This window comes from Choloepus didactylus, chromosome 17 (genome assembly GCF_015220235.1).
Source record: "Choloepus didactylus isolate mChoDid1 chromosome 17, mChoDid1.pri, whole genome shotgun sequence".
In the NCBI taxonomy this organism is placed as follows: domain Eukaryota; kingdom Metazoa; phylum Chordata; class Mammalia; order Pilosa; family Megalonychidae; genus Choloepus; species Choloepus didactylus.
The window spans coordinates 30874088-30887360 of NC_051323.1; the positions used below are offsets into that span (position 1 = coordinate 30874088).

Genomic DNA, 13273 nt, shown 5'->3' on the forward strand with positions numbered 1-13273 from the left:
CATGAAAAGTCTTTTTTGAACCACTGTCCTGTTCTTTACTTTGGAAAGGGCTCCTTGTTCCTGTAAGCTATTTAGCTCTGTTCCACTCCCAGGCTATGGGGGAACACTGCAAATCCTAGTTGGACACTGCAAAGGTGGCCCAGAGGGCATAAAGATGAGCACCTAAGGCCAAAGGGTGTCAATGGCTCTCCACCCTAGATTCCAAGATCTGAATCTAACCTCCCAATCCAAAAGTATTGGTATGTGAACCTCAAAGTCACCTGGTTTTGTAATTTGTGGCCTACCAAAGAAGTCTTAAAAACATTGCCTTGAAATAAATTCAATATTTATCCCACAAAAAGCCCTGTTTATATATTCTCTTCCAACAAGGATAGTCATTTTATCATTTCCATAACACACTGGCAGATCCTAAATGCTTAAAGGGTTCTGCAAGTTGGATTAGCTGGCCCTACTCACTATGCTTCACAGTTCCCATCATCAAAAGGCTGGCTGGAGCTTAGAAGCACTCTCATTCCTCACTTTGTTTTCACCCTCTCTACACCTTGGCCACCAAAGGGTCCTACCTTGAAGTTATTCTCACTTAGTTTCCTTTTAACAATCGATTCCTGTGTTGCCATAGTTTTCATTGGCAAAATCATTCCCATTGTAAATTCTACAAAGAAATATGTGGGAAATGGTTTTAATAAAGACTTTCCCTTTTCAGCACAAATAATCAGGTAGCAAACCCAACACAGCATATAAGAAAATAAAACAACTGATATTTATAAAAATAATCCCCATAGCATTTTGAGAATTTCAAGACTATTCCATGTTTTTTTATGTATAAAATTCCTACTGATGATTAACAACATGAGTTTGATAGCATCAGATGCCTTTTCTCTCTTCAAATGCCTCACTTTTTTGAAGTTCTCAATAAAATAGCAAATTTTTCAAATAGCTAAATTTTATTTGACTCCTAGTGACTTTGTTGCTTTCACTTGCTGTCAAAACCAGTCCATTTCTCATTGCTTCCCCACATCACAAAATTTGGCCTCCCAGTATTCAGCCTCAGGGCAAGCCACGTTCATGGTCTCATGGGAAGAGTGGCAATCCCAAACCCGTCTAGCCAACACCCAGATATTCAGACAGGAGGGTCCAAGGACAAGGTGCAGAGTTGCAGGCCCCAATGGCCATCTTGGCCATTTTGCCTGCCTTACATTCTAGCAGGGAAGACAGACATTAAGCAGTCAATTACACAAACAACTGATTATATAATGACCATTCCAGAAAACTGCTATTAACAATTCTGTAGGCAAAGTGATTCAAGCTGTGTGCAATACTGATAATCACTAATTATGGTCTTAACGACCAGTTCTCAACTTCCAGACCACGCTTTATCCTGCAGGCTGGAGACTTGTTTCTGGAGCCTGAGACACCAGCCTAATGTGGGAATCCAGACCACAGTGCAGAGATAACTTGGGTAAATAGCAAAAGGTCCCTCTGATTCATAAGTAATTCCTTCTTTACCCTTCTTAAATGCCTTCAGGTAATCTCTAAGGGCCTCCCTGACCTTGGTGGTGCCTGCAATTTTCATAAGATCCTTTAGTACATCCCCATCTCCTTTCTTTTTACTCATGTTCACCTACAAATCAGAAAAATACAAGCCTAAGAAAAATCTGATTTGAAACATTCTACAACATTGGGCCATATGGATGAGACAGAACTGTGATGGTAGGGAGACAGGAAGAAGAGGATGTAAAAGAGATGTGATATGTTTTTTTTTTTTAATTTTATTTTGAAATAAATTCAAAGTTATAGGAACAGTTGCAAAAACAATACAAACCCCATACACAGTACTCCAGCATACCCTGACCCCCCTCCCCCAATACCCCGATCCACGAACTTTAACATGCTGTCACACTGCCATTTCTCTTTTCCTCCCTCCCTCCCTATCATCCGTCATCTATTGCTCTGTCTTCTGAACTGTGATGTGCTTTTTAATCTAGTTTGAGAGGACTTAAGGACTTTTAAATCAAGTGTCCACTGACCAGGGTGAGGACCAAATCCTGCTTGGACTTCATAGAATGTGAACCCCTTAATGTGCATACAAAATTTCTTGTGCATGTATGTATTATTTTGATGATGTGGCCCACAGTTCTATCAGGGTCTGGAAAGACACTGTCCAATATGGTAGCCACTAACCACAAGCAACTCTTGAGCGCTTGAAATGAAGCTAAACCAAACTGAGCTGTGCTGTAAGTGTAAAATACACACTAGACTTCAAAGATTTAGTACACAAAAATAATGTAAAACATCTCATCAATAATTTTTATATTGATTATGTATCAAAATATTTTTTAATATATTGGGTTAAATAAAACATTAAAAATTAATTTCACCTGTTTCTTTTTACTTTTTTTACTATGGCTACTAGAAAAATTTAAATTACGTATGTGGCTTGCATTATATTTCTATTGACTAGTGCAAGTCTAGCACCTCCAAACCATTGTAATTAGGAAAATCAAATTCCCATATATCTGGCCTTGGGCTATACTTTTTTGGCAGGGAGGAGAATTGGGAAAGGAGAAGAAAGAGGAGAGGGGAAGGGGAGAGAGAGCAAGACAGTGGGGAAAGCATCAGGGTACTCTGGAAATGCCTCTGTGTTAACTCTCAGAATGAAAAGAGGTGTTGGTTTGAGATTTTGTGTCCTGGTGATTCAGTTATGCTAGACATAGTTCCAATCTAAAGAGCTTGTTCTGAAATGCTACTGAGGGATTAAATCTAAAAGACCAGTTTAATGCGCTGTTGAAAACCTTCTTGGCTAATGGATCTGACTATCGCAAAGTGAAATTACAGCCCCTGAGTATACATATGAGGATAGAATTTCTAAGACAGCCCCACTTTCATGGCATTTTATAACCTTCAATAAAGGCAAGTTAGAAGACATGTTGCTCAGTACGATTGATTTTTTTATATCTCTGAAAGCCTTGCCATAAATACATTCCCAAATCAGGAAAGACTCTTTGTAAGACTATCTTGGCTTGGGAAATAGAGCTGCTGTACAAATGAGCTTATGCTGAGAACCGAGCTTTCAGACTGACTGCAAGCCAAGCATGGGAGTTACAGTAGGCTCTCTCCCCCAAGACAACTGTCATGAGCAACACATATGAATTAGTTTTAAGGAAAACCATGAGACATGACCAAGGGAGAGCACAGCTAAACTCTGAGAATTTTCACTATTAAGGGAAACAGAAAAGATGCAGGGGAAGAGAAAACATTTATAACACTCGCCAAGCCATGCAAGCTGCTGACAACTTTACAGCACATCCACTGTCACATTTTATCTGATAACACCCCTAGAAGATAAACTGGCTCCGGTTCACAAATGAGAAGGCCCTGCACCTGACCCAGGTGGGATCCCGGGCTCCCTGCAGCTGACTCTTTCCCCACAGTGCTCTGGCCCCGCCTCCACAGTGAAGGACTCCTTCTCAGCAGAACCTGCCCTCAGAAACCCACTAAAACTACTGCAGTGGACTCATGCAATCTGACGAAGTTTTTCAAATGCCCAACATCTACAGAAGAAGCTTTGTGAAGGAAGGAAGGAAGGGACGGAGGGAGGAAGGAAAAACAAAAAACTCCATCAGATACCTCAGTGTCATCTACTTCATTTTCTTCAGAAAGGCTGGGTATCTCAATCAACCCCTTGTGCTTCACACCAGTTCCTTTTAGTGTACCTAAAACGATCAAAATGGGTTCTTCAATTAAAAAGTCACAACTGGTTTATGCAAAACTCCCGTGCCTAACTGAGCAGCCCACCCTCCCTCAGCACTCGCTCTGCCACTGCAGGCTCACAGCTTCGCCCCTCAGCAGGTGCAGAAACTGACCCTGCCCCCCCCCACCCCCATCAGAGGTGAGCAGCCAAGAAAGGTGGATGGTACCTGGCCCAATGAAAGTACAGGGCCAGCCCTTAGGGACATATGGGCTGGAGACAGTCTGTGACCCAGGTTTCTTTTTTTCTTTTTTTGCTCCCCCCTCCAATATTCTTTGCCAGGTGTTCTGGTTTGCTAATGCTGCCAGGAAGCAAAACACCAGAAACAGATTGGCTTTTATAAAGGGGGTTTATTTGGTTACAAAGTTACAGTCTTAAGACCATAAAGTGTCCAAAGTAAGGCATCAAAAACAGGGCACCTTCACAAAAGAATGGCCAATGGCATCTGGAACACCTCTGTTGTCCAGGAAGGCATGTGGCTGGCATCTTCTTCCTTTGCTTCCAGGTTGTGTTTCAAAATGGCTTTCTCCCAGGACATTTCTCTCTAGGTGTCTGGGGGTATTCTCTTAGTTTCTCTCAGGCAAACTCTGGAGTAGCAAAAGCCTACTTTCAATGGCTGTCTTCAAAATGTTTCTCTTGGCTGCAGCGAATATCAGGGGTCTGCAACTCCAAGCATGTCTAAGTGTCAGCATCAGCTTGTGTCAATGGCTGTCTTCAAAATATGTCTCTCAGCTGCAGCTGCTCTGAGGTCGTTCTGTTTGTGAGCTATTTTACAGGACTCCAGTAATTAAATCAAGACCCACCCTGAATGGGCAGGGTCCACCTCTCCATGGAAATTATCCAGTCAGATGTTTCACTCACAGTTGACTGAGTCATATCTCCATGGAAACAGCCTAATCCAAAGATTCCAACCTAATCAACAGTAATACATCAGCCCTGACAAGATTGCATTAAAGATAATGGCGTTTTGGGGGACATAATACATCCAAACTGGCAAACCAGGTCAAACAAAATAAAGGGCTATCTTGAATGTAAGAAGTCAAAAAAGTGATGGGAGGACAGAAAGGAGACAGTAAGTTCTGATAATGGAAAAAGTGGGGGGAGAGGGGGCTGGCACTCGGGAACGTTCTGTGCCAACTCTACGCAGCTAGGTTTCTTTTAGGAACAGAGCGTTGCCACACCCCCACCCGTTCCCCCCCTGCCTCCTGCTAGAGGAGAGCAGCACCTGGGGAAAGGCCAGGCCCTGCTCACCTGTCCTTAGGCTGCCGTCTGGCAGTGGCTCGGTCCTATCCTGCCTAAGGGCTGGTTGTTGCCTTGGAGATAGAAGACAGACAAAGCCACGAGGTTCCTCAAGGGCCTCGGAGACCTGTCTGGGGGGTGATGAGGAGTCAGGCCCTGTTCTGACCTGGCCAGGGGCAGCCACTGAGAAAGCAACTGAGGGCCGACTCCAGCCGGCAGATCCTGTTCCTAGGCAAACTGCTTTGATGTTGGCGGAGCACCTCCTGGCCTCTGGCGTGGCTCAAACTGGCAAGGCAGAGGCCCGAGTTCTGCTCAATGGACAGCTCTCTAACACAAACCCTTGAGAAAAGAGTCAACTCCCAGGCCAAGACCAAAACAGTAACACAGAACAGCTCTCCAGAAACACATCTCTCATTCTCTTCTCCTCTACTCCTTTGTCTCCACAGCCTTGGTTATTTAGCAAGTACTTATTGAACACATACTGTCTGCCCAGCCCAGAGCTCGGCGTCATGGAAGAATTTTATTTACTGAATAAACACACAACATACCAGGGAGTGAGGCTGGGTTTGTGAAAGGAACTCTAAGTTGACTTTCAGGCCTTGGGTGACAACACGGTTCCTGGCCGAGGAGGCACACAAGGTAGATGCTCTGCACTGACGCCATCAGACTTCAGGCATGCACAGCCGGGAAAACAAGCCTTAACGCTCACAAGAAATCGGACAAGAAAAAGAAACCCAAGCTCTGACCAATCAGCTTCAACCCAGTTTCCCACTGCCTCGATGTTCCAATAAGCCGCTAGAACAAAACTCGCCTGACAGCTGCAATTTCCCCCTTCTTTTTTTTGGACTATAAATTCCCAATGCCTCCTGAACACTTTGGAGCACTTGCTTTAACCTGATTTGCCCAAATTGTGAATTGTTACACTGTTAATGAAGCTCTCTTCTTTCTACTTGCAGTAGCAGTTCTTTTGGCAATTTTGGCACCCAAAGTGATCTGAAGACACTCTCTTTCCACCTTTTTCCGAGGTCTCTGCTAGAAATGGGCATTGGTAGCCGCCAAGCCCTTCAGGCTCTCACCTCCTACAGCCTCTCTGAAGGCCGAAGGTAAGTGTGCTCAGATCTGAGCTCCGCCTCCTTGGGTTGCAGCTCTCTGGGCTTTATTTTCAGTTTGTTACCCCACTTTGGGGTTTTGGTAATCACCTTTGTTAATTGTCCTGGTTATGGGTGCCAGCAGATCAGAAAAGGCTTCTCAATTTCCACTGGGGACTCCAGCCCTACATGTTCAAACACTATGGTGCTGTCCATGTGTGTGCCTGGACTAATGACAACATTTGACCAGAGATAGGTGGTCTAATCAATGGCCAAACTAGGGAGCCTTTTCATTAAACTTGTGTTTTTACAACCACAACTGCAAAATCATGGTTCTAAAATAAGACAAGTACACTGGGGAGATTATTTCAGTTGATATTTCAATTAGAGGTTTCAATGATGGTCCAAGATTCTAAAATCACATCCCTAAAAGACACTATCTCAAAATTATCTCAAGCTAATCAGGAACTAAAACCCCAAATGCATACCCCAAATCCCCCCGAGTCCATACCATCTGCTCCACCACCGCCATGTGTCCCTTTAACAGCTAACCCCACTGACTCTACCACCTCTTCCTCTCCTTCATTACTCAAATTTTCTTTCTACTCTAAGCTCCATCTTCAAATGCCTTTCAAGATAAAACCAGCAGAAAACACCAACTGTGATGCTACTCAGAGGGCTAACCAATTACCTTCCCCCTGATCTAGGGATGAACTCTGGGTCAGAGCTAAAGAACTCCCTAAGCATTGCTAACATGACCACAGACATAGGGGACTGGTGGTTTGATGGGTTGAGCCCTCTACCATAGGTTTTACCCTTGGGAAGACGGTTGCTGCAAAGGAGAGGCTAGGCCTCCCTATGGTTGTGCCTAAGAGCCTCCTCCCAAATGCCTCTTTGTTGCTCAGATGTGGCCCTCTCTCTCTGGCTAAGCCAACTTGAAAGGTGAAATCACTGCCCTCCCCCCTACGTGGGGTCAGACACCCAGGGGAGTGAATCTCCCTGGCAACGTGGAATATGACTCCCGGGGAGGAATGTAGACCTGGCATCGTGGGACGGAGAACATCTTCTTGACCAAAAGGGGGATGTGAAAGGAAATGAAATAAGCTTCAGTGGCAGAGAGATTCCAAAAGGAGCCGAGAGGTCACTCTGGTGGGCACTCTTACGCACAATTTAGACAACCCTTTTTAGGTTCTAAAGAATTGGGGTAGCTGGTGGTGGATACCTGAAACTATCAAACTACAACCCAGAACCCATGAATCTCGAAGACAATTGTATACAAATGTAGCTTATGAGGGGTGACAATGGGATTGGGAAAGCCATAAGGACCACACTCCACTTTGTCTAGTTTATGGATGGATGAGTAGAAAAATAGGGGAAGGAAACAAACAAACAAACAGACAAAGGTACCCAGTGTTCTTTTTTACTTCAATTGCTCTTTTTCACTTTAATTATTATTCTTATTATTTTTGTGCGTGTGCTAATGAAGGTGTCAGGGATTGATTTAGGTGATGAATGTACAACTATGTAATGGTACTGTGAACAATCAAATGTACGATTTGTTTTGTATGACTGCGTGGTAAGTGAATATATCTCAATAAAACGAAGATTAAAAAAAAAAAAAAAAAGAATTCCCTAAGCAAAAGGAAAACCCTCAAAAGTTTATTGGAGAATTCAGGGCCTAGCAACCATTATCAACGCATTCATGTGACAATCAAGTAGGGAAAAGCCCAAAATTGAATTAGAATGGTCATTAGAATGACCAAGTGGGGTTCATTACAGGCATGCAAGGATGGTTCAGCATAAGAAAATCAATCAATTTAATACAACACATTAACAAATCACAAGGGAAAAATCAAATGATCATCGCAATAGATGCTGAAAAGGCATTTGACAAAATGCAGCATCCTGTTCTGATAAGAACACTTCAAAAAGTAGAAATTGAAGGAAATTTACTCAATATAATAAAGGGAATATATGAAAACCCACAGCCAGATTAGTAGTCAATGGCGAAAGACTGCAAGCCTTCCCTCTAAGATCAGGAACGAGACAAGGATGCCCGCTGTCACCACTATTATTCAACATTGTGCTAGAAGTGCTAGCCAGAGCAATCCGGCAAAACAAAGAAAAAAAAAAAAGGCATCCAAATTGGAAAGGAAGAAGTAAAACTGTCATTATTGGCAGATGATATGATCTTATATCTGGAAAACCCTGAGAAATCGACGACACGTCTACTTGAGCAAATAAGCAAGTATAGCAATGTAATGGGATGCAAGATTGATGCATATAAGTTGGCAATGTTTCTATACACCAGAAATGACCTTACTGAAGAGACACTCAAGAAAAAGATTCCACTCTCAATAGAAACTAAAAAAATCAACTACCTAGGAATAAACTTAACCAAGGATGTAAAATACCTATATATAGAAAATTACATAACATTACTAAAGTAAATAGAAGGGAACCTAAGAAAATGGAAAAATATTCCACATTCATGGATAGGAAGGCTAAATGTCGTTAAGATGTCAATTATACTCAAACTCATCTACAGATTCAATGCAATTCCAATCAAAATTCCAACAACCTGGAGAACCTAAGATGTCAGCTAGGTGAGACAGGGCAAAAAAACACCTCCAAGAAAAATACTAGATAAAAGCCAGAAAGTGACCCAGAACACCAGTTCTGTGATGCACCAGCTGGACAAGGTCTGCTAAATCCACAGGGACCATGCATTTAGTGAAACCGGGAGTCTGCATTCTGAAATGAGTCAGTGAGCCAGCTGAAAGTCCGGCAGCCACGCTGCAGTGTGGAGACACTGTGGGTTGGTGTTTAGAGACAGACTAGTTCTTTTAAAACAAACAACAACAAAAAAAAACCTGGGAGCGGATATGGCGGCGAGAACCACGCAGTGAAGTGCAGCAGGAGCAGGCCTTGCGAACACCTCAATAGCTGGCGTGGAAGATAGCCCTTCCCACACCCGCTGCTAATTGTCTCGGAGCCAGGAGGGCAGAGGGGAGCCAAGGAGAAAGAAACTGTGCCCCTTGCAGCCATCTTCCCAGTGGGCTGGGGACGCTCCTGCCCAGGGCTGGAGCCACAGCCCAGAGCCACACCTAGGGTCCCTGTGTGACAGGGAGTGTTTCCTGCAACACACGCACACGCCACAATATCGGCCGGGGACAGTGGCCTTTAGTGCACCCACAGCTAATTGTCCCAGAGCTGAGAAGGCGGAGCTGTGCAAAAAGGGGGAAATTAACATGCCCCATTCAGCCATCTTTATAGCAGGCTAGGAAAGCCCCTGCATGGCCCGGCGGCCCAGGGCTTCCCTGGAAGGCTAGCACGTCCTTGTGACATGGCACAGCCTTCCCTCAGCAGAGGTCCTGGAAGAGCACGGCAGAGAAGGGGGACTCACTCGGAAATCCCTGGGACCCTACGCCAATACCAAGAACTTGTGGGTCAGCAGCAGAGACAATCTGTGGCAAGACTGAAATGAAGGTTTAGACTCTTGCAACAGCCTTAAACCTCCAGGAACACCTGGGAGGTTTGATTATTAAAGCTGCCTCCCTCCTTAACCACCCAGACACCCACCCCACATTCAGGGCAGACAGCACCAACAACACACCCAAACTTGGTGCACAAATTGAACCCCACAAGAATCAAACCCCCGCACACCACAAAGACAAAGTTGGGGAGAACTGACTTGAGGGGAATAGGTAACTCATGGATGCCATCTGCTGGTTAGTTAGAGAAAGTGTAGATCTGACAATTAGAGATTGGTGCTTTTCATATCCTGAAAGAACCCTATCAAGTAAAGCAAATGCCAAGAGGCCAAAAACAACAGAAAAATTTAAAGCATGTGATAAAACCAGATGATATGGATAACCCAATCCCAAACACCCAAATCAAAAGATCAGAGGAGACACAGTACTTGGAGGAATTAACCAAAGAACTAAAGACAATGAGAGCATGGCACAGGACATAAAGGACATGAAGAAGAACATGGCAGAGGATATAAAGGACATGAAAAAGACCCTAGAAGAGCATAAAGAAGAAACTGCAAGAGTAAATAAAAAAAATAGATGATCTTATGGAAATAAAAGAAACTATTGACCAAATTAAAAAGTCTGGATACTCATAGTACAAGACTAGAGGAAGCTGAACAATGACTCGCCAACCTTGAGAAACACAGAATGGAAAATGAAAGAACAAAAGAAAGAATGGGTAAAAAAATCGAAAAAATCAAAATGGATCTCAGGGATATGACAGATAAAATAAAATGTCCAAATTTAAGACTCATTGGTGTCCCAGAAGGGGAAGAGAAGGGTAAAGGCCTAGAAAGAGTATTCAAAGAAATTGTTGGGGAAAACTTCCCAAACCTTCTACACAATATAAATACACAAAGCATAAATGCCCAGCGAACTCCAAACAGAATAAATCCAAATAAACCCACTCTGAGACATATTCTGATGAGACTGTCAAATACTGATCTGAAAGCAGCAAGAGAAAACCAATTCACCACATACAAAGGAAACAACATAAGACTAAGTAGTGACTACTCAGCGGCCACCATGGAGGCGAGAAAGCAGTGGCATGACATATTTAAAATTCTGAGAGAGAAAAATTTCCAACCAAGAATACTTCATCCAGCAAAACTCTCCTTCACATTTGAGGGAGAGCTTAAATTCTTCAAAGACAAACAAATGCTGAGAGATTTTGCTAATAAAAGACCTGCCCTACTTCAGATATTAAAGGGAGTCCTACCGACAGAGAAACAAAGAAAGGGGAGAGAGACACAGAGAAATTTAACAGACATATATAGAACATTACATCCCAAATCACCAGGACACACATTCTTCTCTAGAGATCACGGAACTTTCTCCAGACTAGACCATATGCTGGGACATAAAACAAGCTGCAATAAATTTTAAAAAACTGAATTTATTCAAAGCACATTCTCTGACCACAATGGAATACAAATAGAAGTCAAAAACCATCAGTGACTTAGAAAATTCACAAACACCTGGAGGTTAAAAATGAGGGGGTGATGAAAACAATCCCGGATAATCAAAAGCTGAGGGACTTCATCACCAGTAGATCAGTCCTATAAGAAATGCTAAAGGGAACTGTGCAGGCTGAAAGGAAGGGACACTAAACAATTGACTGAAACCAAATGAAGAAATAAGGATTTCCAGTAAAGATCACATGGTAAATATAAATACCAATACTACTATATTTTTGATTTGTAACTCCACTATTTACTTCCTACAGGATATAAAATACATAAACTCTAATGATAAATCAGTGGTTTTGGACTCAATGTAAATATGTAATTTATGACAAGAACTACATAAAGGTGGGGGAATGGAGGAGTATAGGAACATAGTTTATGTGTCCTATTGAAGTTAAGTTGGTATCAAAGAAAAACAAGACTGTTGTAGATTTAAGATGTTAAATTTAAGCCCCATGGTAAACACAAAGAAAGTATCAGAGAATATGACCATAGAGATGAATAGTAGAGTATTGGTTACAAGAAGTGGGGGAAGGGGCAATGGGGAGTTAAGAAATGAGTGTAGGGTTTCTGTTTGGGGTGAAGGGAAATTTCTAGTAATGGATGGTGGGAAGGTGATGGCATTGCAACATTCTGAATGTGATAAATCCCATTAATGGAATGCTAGGGACGGGTTAGAATGGGAAGATTTAGTCTGTATATATGTTTCCACAATTGAAAAAAAAAAGTCTAAATAGATAATGACAACTAAATGCCAAGAATGATCCTGGATGGGATCTGAGGATGGAGGAGAGGCGGCTCAAAGGGACACAGGTGGGACATAAGAAAAAAAAGGAAATATAGAACGTAAGCTTTGTATCAATGTTGAATTTCTTGAACTTTTTAGTGGCACTTAATGTGATTCCATAAAAGAATGTTCTTGTTTGTGGGAAATGTATATGTGAATTATATTGTTTGTTCAAGGATGTGTGCAGCTTGCTCTCATATGTTCAGAAGACAAAGCAATAGATGAAGGATGATAGGGAGGGAAAGAAAGAAATGGTGGTGTGACAGGATGTTAAAATTGGTGGATCGGGGTATCCGGGGAGGGGGGTCGGGATATGCTGGGGTTCTGAGTATGGGGTTTGTATTGTTTTTGCAACTGTTCCTGTAAGTTTGAATTTATTTCAATACAAAATTTTTTAAAAAAACCCAACAACCTACTTTGCAGACTTGGAAAAGATAGTTATCAACTCTGTTTAAAAGGGAAACATGCCTCAAATTGATAAAAACATTCTTAAAAAAAAAAAAAAAAAACAAAGTGGGAGGGACTTACTGACTTTGAAGCTTACTATAAAGACACAGTAGTCAAAACAGCATGGTACGGGCACAAAGACAGATATATTGATCAATGGAATTGAATTAGGGATTCGGAGTCAGACCCCTAAATCTTTGGTCGATTGATTTTCATAAGGCCCCCAAAACCACTGAACTGGGATGTAACAGTCTATTCAACAAATGGGGCTGGGAGATTTGGATACCCATATACAAAAGAATGAAAGAGGAGCCCTACCTCGCACCCTATGCAAAAATTAACTCAAAATGGATTAAAGACCTCAATATAAAAGACAGTACCATAAAACCCCTAGAAGATAATGTAAGGAAACATCTTCAAGACCTTGTAGTAGGAGGTCACTTCTTACACTTTACACCCAAAGCATGAGAAATGAAAGAAAAAATAGATAAATGGGAACTCCTCAAATTTAAAAGCTTCTATACCTCAAAGGAATTTGTCAAAAAGGTGAAGAGGCAGCCAACTCATTGGGAAAAAAATATTTGGAAACCATGTATTTGACAAAAGACTGCTATCTTGCACATATCAAGAAATCCTATAACTCAACAATAGTACAGACAGCCCAATTATAAAATGAGCAAAAGATATGAAAAGACATTTCTCTGAAGAAGAAATAAATGGCCAAAAAACACATGAAAAAAAAAATGTTCCCCTTCACTAGCTATTAGGGAGATGCAAATTAAGACCACAATGAGATATCATCTCACACCAATTAGACTGGCTGCCGTCAACCAACAGTTAACTACAAATACTGGAGAGGATGTGAAGAAATTGGAACTCTTATTCATTGTTGGTGGGACTGTATAATGGTACAGCCACTCTGGAAGACAGTCTGGCATTTCCTTAGAAAAGTAGATATCAAG

The 13273-nt window shown here is 42.1% G+C and overlaps 1 pseudogene; it reads right to left on the minus strand.

The window, feature by feature from the left end:
* LOC119512196 overlaps nucleotides 1-13273 on the minus strand; it is a 59832-nt pseudogene that overhangs the window by 1612 nt on the left and 44947 nt on the right.